Genomic DNA, 12295 nt, shown 5'->3' on the forward strand with positions numbered 1-12295 from the left:
TTGAATCAAGGGGCTGTGCAGGGCCTCATGGAACCAAGGAGACCCTTCTGACACTGTGAGTCCCCATAATACCAAGGGTCCAGTGTGACACCATGGAACCAAAAAGACTGTTGTTGGCTGTTGTTGGCAGTACAAAAGCTCTTTGAATCAAAAGTCCATTGTGACATTGTGGGGCCTCATAGAACCATGGAGTCCATTATGACACTTCAGGACCCACTGAAACCAAGGGGCCACTGTGACACTGTGGGCCCCCATGGAAGCAAGGGGCCAGTGTAACATCCAGGCCTGGTGTAACCAAGGGGCCATTGTGACCCTGAGGAGCCCAATTGAACCAAGGGGCCAATTTGAAACTCTGAGGCCTCATGGAACCAATGGGCCATTGTGGCATTGCGCAGTCCCATGGAAACAAGGAAACCATTTTGACGCTGCAAGGCCTCATGGAAGCAAGGGGCCATTGTGCCACTGTGGAGCCAAGGAGACCATTGTTATATCACTGGGCCTCATGGAAACAAAGATCTGTTCTGATCCTACAGGGCCTCATGGAACCAAGGGGCCGTTGTGATGCTGCAGGGCCCCAAGGATCCAAGAACACGGAACAGGTCTGGCTGGCTGGGCCTCCTGGGGGCTGCCTGACTGGTCCAACTGACCTTGGCATGTTGAAGATCACTTCTCACCTTCTCCTGAAACCCTGGAGTTCTGTGTGTTCCTTCCTGTGGGAAAGAACTGTCCTTCTCCTCCAGGGGTTCATGGCCAAAATTGGGATTCCTCCTCCAGATTTGATTATATCCAAGGATTATTCCCATATGAAACTTGCCGAGGCAGACAGCTCTGCCGGGCCTTGTCTTCTTGGGGGCCACCTCTCATCTGCCTTCATAACACTGGGGGCCTGTGCTTTTCTTCCCATGGAAAAAGACGTCTTTCAAGTCCAGGGCATCCATGGCTAAAATTGAGAATCCACCTTCAAAATTCCTTATACCCACGGATAGCTCCCAGACAAAAGCTGCCTGGACTGTCCAGGTTGCCTTGGCTTCCTGAGGGCCAGCTCTCATCTCCCTTTGAAACACTGGGGCTCTGTACTTTCCTTCATGTGGAAAAGAACTGTCTTCTTGTCCTGATGCCCATAGACAAAAGCGGGCTTTGGCCTCCCAAATTCTGTCTCTCCAAGCATTCTTCCCTGACAACAAGTCTGGCTGGCCTTGGCCTCCTTGGGGCTGCCTCTAATCAGCCTTTGAAACACTGGGACTCCACCCTTCTCCTTCCTATGGAGAACTGCCATTCCAGTCCAGGAACCATGGCTGAAATGGAATTCCACCCTCAAAACTCCCCATATATCCAAAGGCTGCTTTCAGACAACAGCTGCGAAGACAGACAGGTCTGGCTAGCCTTGGTCTCTGGTGACTGCCTCTCATCTGCCTTCAAACCCTGGGGTTCTCTGGTTTCCTTCCTATAAAAATAAAAACTGTCCCTCTTGTCCAGGAATTATTGGCCTCAAACACTTGACCACTCTATAGGGACACAGGAGATCTGTGCATAGTGGGGCGGAGACTGAGTACAGCAGAGAGCCCTGGGAGGGATTGAAGGGTGCTTTCAGAGATGTTGGATCCTTTTCACATAGTAGAGAACAGCCAGCGAAAGAAAGAATTAATGCCAAAGCCAGCTGGGGAGGCCCAGGTCGGACATAAGGAGAAAGGAATTTCCCTGCCAGGGCAGGGCTGTGGTACAACACATTCCCCAACAGGAGCCTGGAGCAGCCCAAGGCTTTGTGTGGGCAGGCAGGGGCAGGCAGGAGGCAGAGCTGTCAGCAAAGGAAGGGGCCAGCCAGGAGGGGCAGCCGGGGGATGACGACAGCCTGCAGGGACAGAGGCACAGGTTTGCTCAGCATCAGAAACACCTTTCACTTGCTTGTCCCCAGCCATCATCACTGCATCCAGTTCTCTCCTCTACCTGGAACCTGGGGACACTTTGTCAGTTATGTGCCTCAGAGGGATCCAATTAAAGTACAAGAAAATACAGTCTTTCAATATCAGTTTGAGTTATTGAGAAGTTCTTTGAGCACACTCTGAGGGACTGGCTCTGATGCAAAGAGCACCAAAGCCCCAGAGGGTCATTAAAGTCCCTGTGCTGTGTCTGTGCTGCTGAGCTGGGCCAGGCTCCTGGCCCAGAGGCAGCTCCTGGCAAGGGCAGCACTGCAGAGAGACAGCTCTGGCCAGGAGCAGCTCCTGTGCACAGCCCAGCAGGGCTGGGGCACTGCCAGGCCCCTCAGGGACACCAGCAGGGCATAGACAGAGCTCACAGGGGCTCAGCACTGGCAGGGGCTGTGGCATGTCCCAGTGGGGGCTGTGTCAGAGCAGCACCTCTGTGGCTGTGTCATAGAGGCACAGAGCAGCTGGGATGTCAGCAAGGGGCTTTGCGACAGCACAGAGTTGGCTGTGTGAGGTCACTGGTTGGGCTATGACATCACAGATTTTGTTGTGTGAGGTCATTGAGCAGCTACAGCATCATATAGGGGATTCTGTGACATCACAGAGCAGGTTGTGAGGTCAACATGTGTGCGGTGACATTACAGAGTGGATTGTGTGACATCACTGAGGGGATTGTGTGACATCACTGGGGGGATTGTGACATCACAGAGGTGGCTGTGACATGATAGGGTAGGATGTGATGCCATAGACCAGACTCTGCCATCATGGAGGGTGGCTGTGGGACACCAGAGAGTGGGTTATGACATCAATGGGTGGCTGACTAACATCACAGAACTGGCTGTGACACCATAAATCAGACTATGATGTCATGGTGTGATTGTGTGATATCACAGAGCCTTCTGTGACATCACAGAGTGTCACGGACATATTTTATGAAAAATCCTTTGCCAGGATTTTTCTCCTGAGAAGCTGAGAGGCCTCAGAAACAAAAGGTAAACAATAATTACCTGCTGCTGTGGAATGCAACAGGTACATCTTTGATTGGTCTCATGCGGTTGTTTCTAATTAATGGCCAATCACAGGTCTGTCTCAGACTCTCTGGTCAGTCACAAGATTTTATAATCATTCCATTCTTTTCTACTCCTTGCTAGCCTTCTCATGAAATACTTTCTTCTATTCTTTAGGCATATAATTTTCTCTTAATATAATATATATAAAAAAATAATAAATCAGCCTTTTGAAACATGGAGTCAAGATTCTTGTCTCTTCCCTTGTCCTGGGACCCCTGTGAACACCACCACAACAGAGCAGCTGGATGACATCACAGTGTGACATCAAAGAGGGCTCTGTGACATCACAGGGGCTGTGTGACATCACAGATGGCAGTGTGACATCACAGGGGCTGTGTGAGGTCACTGGGGAGGTCACTCTGCCCCAGCCCCCCTCACAGTTCCCCCCAGAGCAGTCCAACCCTGCTCGTGTGCAGTGGGGTCCCCTGTCCCCCCGGGTCCCCCCACCCTCGGCCCCGCAGCCTCCCCCAGAGGATGTTCCACAAGATCGACCACAGAGCCTGACACGGGGACGGGGGGCCGGGGCCCTGGGGGTGGCACAGGGGGACAGGGACCCCCCGGCAGCATCCCCGTGTCCGCCAGAGCCAGAGCCTAGGCCAGGGCTCCTTCACCCTGTTATGAACGAGGCCTTGAGAGCGCTGAAAAAATCCCCGGCAAGGGATCAGTCAAAACCAGATTTAATATTAAGTGACATCATGGCTAAGTTCCTTAGCAAGAGTCACTCTGCTCCTGACTGGACACTTCAGGCACAGCAAGGAAACAAAGCAACAACAAAACAAAACAGAATCCAGGCAATCAAACCAGAAATGAAGCAGGAACTGTCCCTGTGTGTGTGTGTGACACAAGGACAGTGAGGGCAAGGATGAAAAAAATATGGCGTAGAAGCTTAACAGAGCTCAAACTTAAAAGGACTTAAGTTATGCCTTAACCTTAACTGATACCTTCAACTTCAAAATTTGGCAAAAGAATAGCACCTAATTTATAACCTATGACTTGACAATTTAACACAGGAATAACACTTAACAAAACTTAGCTTATAACTTATATTAAACATAACAACTTAGAAAAGAACATCTCTTAGCAGCATTTAACTTCACTTAGACCTTGTGATTTAACCTTACTTACAGGCCTGACTGATTCAGCTATCCAAGGCACTCAAACCCCTCAGAGAGCAGCATTTCTGCCACATTTCCCCAGCACAGGCACTCCTGTGTGCACACAGACACCAAGAGTCAGTGCAAGGCACCTGTGAGAAATTCCCCTGAGGACAGGAAATGCTCACTGTGGATCCTTTGGCATCTCCCCAGTGGGTGAAGGGCTGAGCCTGGAGGAGTGGGGGGATCGGCCCAGGCTCTGTCGTTGTTCGGGATCCCTGAGTGCAGCAAACGGGAGAGTTCCTGACTGGTAGAGGCCCCACTCAGAGGGAGTCGCTGGCCCAGGAGTGGCACTATAGGACACAAAAGAACACAAACACACCATTGTTCTCAAGGTGAAGAAAAAAGGGGAAGTTTATTTTTTGACTCCAACATTTATAGTTTTCCAAACTATAAATTGGAGGGTGACAGTGCCATCTCTCCAATGACACTGGTCAAACCAACAGTCCATCAACTCTCTCCTCCTCCATCAAGGAATGCAAAACAATGGGTTATTTACAGAAAGTGTGTGAGAAAGTTCACTACAAGAATGTCAACATCAGAAGGCTTAGAAAATCTTTAAAAACCAGGATGATATCTCACCCTTTTCCTTTTAAAAAAGAAAAAAGAGAAAAGAAAATTAACAATATGAAAAAGAAAACATGAACAATGTTCAGCATCCATTTGCGGAGGAATCAGCAGAGTGATCACTGCCATCATCTGCATCCAAGTCATCACTCAATGATTCACCCGCTTGATGCCTTTCAGGTTGGTTACAGTTTCCATTTTGCTTGTTGGCTTGATTCTGTCTCTGTGGTCCAGGTCAGGGCAAGCACACTTCGAAGGTACCCAGGTACCCCAGTATCTGTGGATACACAAGCATACCACTGTCCCGAAGCGATAAGGTCATAGGGACCTTCCCACTGTTTGTTGACTAAATTCCGCACCCGAACCTTCACTCGAGGCTGACGTGCCTCGTCTGCAGCCTGCAACAAGAGATGGTGATTCGAAATGACAGGATTATTTGAGTTCTGCGGCACAGTGAGATGACTGATTGTGCACAAAGCTTTTGCCAACCGACTGTGCGGGGTTTCACCCTGCATTCCCCGGCTTTGTTTTTGAAGAACCTGCTTCAGATTACCATGACCGCATTCTACAAGAGCTTTACCAGTTGGAGAATGATGGATACTGAACTTGTGCGAGACACCCCACAACTGCAGGAACTGCCACAACTTTTGCGATGCACAAGCAGGACCATTGTCGGTTTTCACAGCAGAAGGTATGCCCAGAACAGCAAAGGCCAGCCTCCAGTGGGCGAGGATATAATGGGCCTTCTCCCCAGTGTGACCCAAACCCCACATCGCAGAGGAGAATGTGTCCACAGTGACATGCACATACTTGAGCCAGCCAAACTCGGCAATCTGGGTGACATCGGTCTGCCAAAGCTCCAAGGCCCTAAGGCCTCTGGGGTTTACCCCTGCTGGCAAAGGTGGAGCAAGTGCATTGGCTGTCATGGTACATGGAGTGTATCAGGCTGAGGCGCTACCCATGCTGGGTTAGCCAACTTGTCAGCCCTCGCGTTACCTTCCACTATAAATCCTGGCAAATTGGTGTGACTCCTCACATGCAGAACAGAGAATGGATAAACCTGGGCCTGAATGGAACACCACAAGGTCTTCAGTAAATGAAACAAGGCAGGATTACTGACCTCCTTCAAAACTGAATGACCCAACTGGTGTGCAATATCAGCCACATGGGCAGAATCCGTGACCAAGTTGAAATGTTCCTGGGAAAATATCTCAAATGCCATGACAGCAGCCCTCAATTCGACCAACTGGGCTGACCCATCCTCATGGCCTTCCAGAACCTTCCACTCAGATCCGTCCCCCAGGTAACAATGGCTTTTCCTGTTTTCCCTGAACCGTCAGTGAAGACAGTGGGTCCTTGCACGGGTTTCTGGCTGTTTTTGGGCCGCAAAGAGATTTGTGTGAATATTGCCATATGCAGTAGCCTATGGCTGGGCAGATGATAAGTGATCTGCCCTGAATAGTTTTCCAGAGCACTCTGCAGGGACACACTGTTTGCAAAGCTCCAGTCAAAATTCTCCGGTTGCACCGGGAGTATGATCTTTGCGGGATCCACACCCATCAATTAAAAACACCGTTGCCGGCATTTGATTATCAAGCGAGCAATCAGCTCAAACAATGCAGTTGCCGTCTTCTGCAGCTGATGGGGCAGGAAAACCCACTCTAAAACATGCAGGGAATCAGACCACTTGTCACTCCATTGGCCAATGATGCCCGTGGGATGCCAATCTGGAGTGGTGATGAACACAGTGACATCAACGGAGGAATCAATGTGATGAACTTGGCAAGCTGAAACAGCTTGCTGAACCACCTCCAATGCCTTACAAGCCTCAGGGGCAGTGTGCGGAGGCAACTTTAGATCAGAGTCTCCTTTCAACAAATCATACACAGGAGACAGCTGTGCGTCAGTTAGTCCCAAGTACGGACGTAACCAAATGATGACACCTACCAATTTCTGAGCATCATTCAGTGTCTTCACAGAATGCACAAATTGCACCTCCTGGTGATGGATCGTCCGTTCCAGAATTTTGTCCCCCAAGTACTCCCAAGGCAGTTGTTGTTGAACCTTTTCTGGAGCCACCTGCAGTCCATGAGCATGCAAAGCATCGAGCAACCGAGGCTGAATCCTCAGCAGCTCATCCTGGGTGGACGCAGCCACCAAAATGTTGTCCATATAATGATACAGATGTGCATCAGGAAACTGCTTGCGAACTCCAGACAAGGCACGGGCCACATGCCACTGGCATATGGCAGGAGAACTGAGCATGCTCTGGGGCAAAGTCCTCCACTGATATCTTTGTGCGGGCTCAGCCTTGTTAATTGCTGGCACTGAGAAGGCAAACTTCGGTCTGTCATCAGAATGCAAAGGAATTGTAAAGAAACAATCCTTCAGATCCACAATGAGGACCAGCCAGTCTGTGGGAAGCATGGTAGGTGATGGCATGCCCACCTGCAATGTTCCCATGCTTTCCATCACGGCATTAACCTTTTGGAGGTCTTGCAACAACCTCCATTTCCCAGATTTCTTTTTGAAGCAGAAGACAGGAGTGTTCCAGGGACTGGGAGAAGGCTCCAGATGACCCTGGTCACACTACTCCTGCACCAAATTCCGAAGGGCATCCAATTTATCTTGAAAGAGGGGCCATTGCTTCTCCCAGACAGGTTTGTCCACCAGCCACCAAATAGGAGGCATAGGACACTCTGCACCCTTCATCACAGTGACCCCCATCAAAAAACTGTCCTGATGCTCACCCCACAGACAGACAGAACATCCCTCCCCCAGAAGTTGGGAGGAGTTGAAGTAACATGAGGCCTGACCCAGGCCATCTGTCCCTCCAGGTTCATAACCAGTACGGGCCGCTGGCTCACATAGCATTGCGCCATTCTTCCCAGGCCCACGACAGATGTCTCCACCAGATCCAAGGGCCACTCTGGGGGCCAGGCGGCAAGGGAGAGAACCGTGACGTCAGCACTGCAGTCGAGAAGCCCGCGGAGGTGGATTTCCGATGGTGTTCCACCAGGAACAGACGGTACACAGCATCTCAGGATGGTCCGTGGTCAGGACAGCAGTCCAGTGAACTTAAGGTGGCCCAGTGGATCCAAAGCCACCAGCTGCACGCAACCGGTCAGCTGTCCTGCGAACAGAGGACTTAAAAGGCACAAGTCGAGCAAGCCGCGTCCCTTTCAGGATTGTGATGGGGGGTGGGTGTGGAGACCATGGCAGAAATCTGCCCTGTGAAATCTGTATCAATGAGCCCCAGGTGAACAATGATGCCATGAAGGGTGGCACTAGACCTCCCCATGAGAAGAGCACTCATGCCCCTGCCCAAGGGACCAAAGGCATCCAGGGGAACCTTGCGTATCTCAGAAGATTCTAAGACAACTGTTGCTGCGGTGCAGACATCCACACCTGCTGATCTGCGGGTGCTGACTGCGAGCTGGCAAAGGAGACCTCTATCGGCTCCTGGGTCTGGAGAGAAGCTTGTGTCTGGGTGTGCCCCTCCTGCTGCGCACTCCGCTTCACGTTTCCTGAGCCCGGTAAAGCCTGGCCATTAACATGAACAGTGCCCTTGCAAATATTGGACACATGATTTGGCCTACCACACAGACTGCACAGAAACATGGGGAATTTGACCTTCTGTGTTTTCTTCCCCCGCTTCTTGCGAGCCTGCGCAGTCCCCTGCTGTGGCCGCTTGCCGTGCGGTGCCACCCAGACTGGCTGCACAGCGGCAGCCACGGCAGCCAACTTCTGGCCCGAGGGGATGATGTCCGCACAGGCCTCCACCGTCTGGGAGACAGTAGGAACACCTGGCAGAGCCACTATGACCCTCCTACAGAAGCAGAGGTCATGAGGCATGAGCACGTCCATAGCAACCCTCTGGAGAGTCTGCATAACCTCAGCAGACCCCAAACCATGCTGAGCAACCACATCATGGACTTCCCTCTCCAGCTTATACGAAATGGGTTCATGGGTGTTATGAGTAACACTCCTGAGCACAGGGAAAGTCTGGGAACTCCCTAGCAAAGCCACAGCACCTGCTGTGTCCTGGTGCTTGGGCCCCACAGGGACAAGAGTAGATGATCGACTGGGAGCCAACTCAAAACCACTCGCCCCTGAGCCCCCTGCAGCACCGGCAGAGCCAGAGAACCCCACTCTGCGACCCTGCGGATGCCGCAAGGAGGCAGGCTCAGACATCTCATAGAACTTAGTTTTTAGTTCTTGCCAGAAACTCTTGGGGTGCCTAGGACGCACAGTCACCTGGCACAAGGGAAGCATCCACAAATTTGATGAGGAAGCGCCATGGCCCCGGGCACCCACCGGCTCCCGCTGGCCGTGTCAGCAGTTGCGCTAAAGGTAAGGTAAACACCTCAGCGCCCTGTCGCGCTGCAGCCCCGGCATGGGGCGCCTTGGCGGGCACAGGTTCCAGCATGGCCCGCAAACCTGGTGTGCACCGGAACGAGACCGGCGCAGGGCCTCCGGCCCCCAACATGGGGGAGGGGCGGGGTACCGAGAGAGGTGCAGCCCGCGGAGCCGCGTCACTGCGGGGCAGCACAAGGGAGCCCGGCACACCCCCTATGAGCGTCCGTCCTGAGCCGCAAGGCACGGCCCCCACCGAGTGGAGTGGGATGGACAGCCTGCTCACCCGAGCGAGGCCAGACAGAATACTAACCAACGCCCCGCCCCCGGCTGCTTCCACTGACTGCGCATGCTCAGCAGGCTGCGCAGGCCCAGAGACGGGCAAAGTCGCCCCCCCCCGCCGAGGAGCCTGACTCGAAGGCGAGTGAAACTGCCTCTGCCACGCTCAGCGGGAACTTCGTGGAAACACCGCAATTCGGACAAAGAGTCGTCAGCGAATCAGACTCAAGCCGAGGTGGACGCTGACCCTCAAGTGCCGGGAAGGCACAAAGAGAGGGCAACCAGTCCCCCACCCAGCCGCCTGCGCAGGGCAGGGTGGAGCTAGAACGGTCCGCTGAATCCACAGAGCCCTCAGAAGCCCACAGGGCTGCGCCCCCCTGATTCAGGACCAGGAGTCCACCCCGGGGGAACAGTCGCCACCCCCCAGCACACCATCCCGGGGCGGAGAGGGGGACTCCACATCACACAGAAACTCAAACTCCCCCTTGTCCACGTCCGAGACAGAAGGGCTCCCCTGGGAACTCCGAGGGGTACAAGAACTAGACCCCTGCCAAAGCTCCTCACACTTTTTCCCCTGCACCAGCAGCAATCAGACGTCTATGGTGCAATCATCAAAGAGGGCATCCATGAGGCCGACCTCCACAAGAGACCACACCTCCCTGGAGAACGCCTTCACAGAGTCCGAAAAGAAACCCCTTTCACGGGCCCACAAAAACAATCTCTCAAAATCGCTCCAGGAAATTGAAACCTGTTTCCACTCCAAGACTCCTCTCCAGAGGTCCAAAATGAGGGAATCCTCCTCGAAACCCGCAGAGGTTTCCATCACCACGAGAACAGCAGGCAAAGCACCAAAGAGAAGGGGACAATACAACATCACCAGCAATCCAGACTGTGTCTCAGCCTAGGCTGCAAGACACTTCGGCATCACCAGATGTCGCTACAGGACACGGAAAAACACAAGCACACACCACTGGTCTCAAGGCGAAGAAAAAGGGGAAGTTTATTTTCTGACTCCAACATTTATAGTTTTCCAAAAGTGACAGCAGATTGGAGGGTGACAGTGCCACCTCTCCAATGACACTTGCCAAACCAACAGTCCATCTCTCCTCCTCCATAAAGGAATGCAAAATAATGACTTAATTACAGAAAGTGTGTGAGAAAGTTCACTACAAGAATGTCAACATCAGAAGGCTTAGAAAATCTTAAAAAACTGGGGTAACAATTTCTGACAAGTCTGGCTGGCCTTGGCCCAGTGAGGCTATCAGCTGCCTTCTAAACAGCGGGGCTCCATGCTTTCCTTCCTATGAAAAAGAACTGTCCTTCTCGTCCAGGTACCCAAGGCCAGAATTGGGATTTCACCTCCAACATTCCCTGTTGTGACAGATGGGAGGAGATTGTTGGCTCAAAACATTTTGTGTGGGGGGAGGAAGGGGCAGGTCCAGCCTTGACCTGACCTGGAACCCCAGCCCTGCCCTGCCCTGGAACCCCAATCCCCCCAGAGCCTCTACCCCAGCCCAGCAGTGTCTGCCAGTCCCTGGCACAGCACAGGCAATGCTCCACAGCCACCTCTGCAGCCCCCAGCCCAGCTCCCGCGGGACCAAATGAGCCCAAGTCCCACCTGGGGGAAGGGCCCAGGGAGACCAAGGGGTATTGAAGGCTGACCACAAGGCAAGCACACATCTTGACCCTACCTCCTCTTGGAATTACCATTTGAACACTGCTGGAATCCAGGAGTTGGTAGCTGTGTGTGTGCTTCTCTTTATCTTTTTTGTCTTTCTCTCTTTCTGTGTAATCTTCTTCTGTTTCTGTGCTCCTGAAAATTTTGATTAACATTAAATTGAACAGGCTTAGAGTTTGTGAAGTTGAATGGGCCAAGTCAATGCCTCGAGAAGTGTTTTGTGTTGATTGAATGTCTTTCATAGTTTGACTTGAGAAGAATTTTTAAAAGTAATACAAAGCTTCTTGTGTTACCGACAATCTGTTAAACCACTAAGATACTGAACATGGCTCTGTGAAACACATATGTTAAAGATGAAAAAATCCAGGAACCTCCTCTTTCTTTCTGAGTCAACAAGAAGCAGCGGGCCCCCACCCCAGCCCCCATCTCCACCACACCAAAGCAAAGCAAAGCAAACAAAACCAAACCAAACCAAGCAACCCTGCTGTAGACTGAGCCCCTTCCACCCTCCCCACACTGCTCCCCCTCCCCATTGGCCCCATTCTAACCAAACCAAACCCCAGCAACTGCCAAACTGTAAAACAAAAGAGGCTAAAAGACCTCAACCAGAACAAAGCTAGCCACAGCTATTAAAAGCTTACCATCAAGTCCCCTCCATGAAACACAAGTCACACCAAAAACCCCTACAACCTACCACCCACACAAAATAACCCTGAAACTAAAATTAAAGACAATAAAACCCCCAATACCAGACATAAAACCAATTGTAACACAACCCAACCACAATTTCCACTGCAAGTTACTGGTGGGTAAGGTGCTAATCCTTTCAATACTTCAATCCTCCCTCGAGTAAAAGAAAAAAAAAATACAAGCATATAAAAAGAGCCATAAAACCATCAAAGTCAGTAAAGAAGTTATATCCCAAATAAAAAAGAAGAAAAAATACCTTAATCTAAAAAATAAAATCCTCCTACAAACTATAAAGAAAAAACTTTTTCTTTATAACACATAAAACTATAAAAAATTTTCAAATTAATATTGAAGAAAAACTTCCATGTTAAATAAACAAATGTTAAAATAACTGTAATTTCATAAAATTTTAAACAGGGAAAAAAATTTAATCCAGCATCCCCAAAAGAAGATCTCTATTCTCAGAGATAAAAATCATTTTATAAGTAAATAATAAAAATTTTTACCTTTAAATAAATCATCCTTAAAACAACACCCCATAAGTCAACTTGTACATCAAAAAGCTGTAAAAAAGTTTGT

At 50.8% G+C, this 12295-nt stretch overlaps 1 pseudogene; it reads right to left on the minus strand.

Annotated features, from left to right (window-relative positions):
* Positions 1-9937: 9937 nt before the first annotated feature.
* The window catches only part of LOC134433395 (olfactory receptor 14J1-like), a 33488-nt pseudogene continuing 31130 nt past the window's right edge, over positions 9938-12295 (minus strand).

Source organism: Melospiza melodia, unplaced genomic scaffold (genome assembly GCF_035770615.1).
Source record: "Melospiza melodia melodia isolate bMelMel2 unplaced genomic scaffold, bMelMel2.pri scaffold_18, whole genome shotgun sequence".
Lineage (NCBI taxonomy): Eukaryota > Metazoa > Chordata > Aves > Passeriformes > Passerellidae > Melospiza > Melospiza melodia.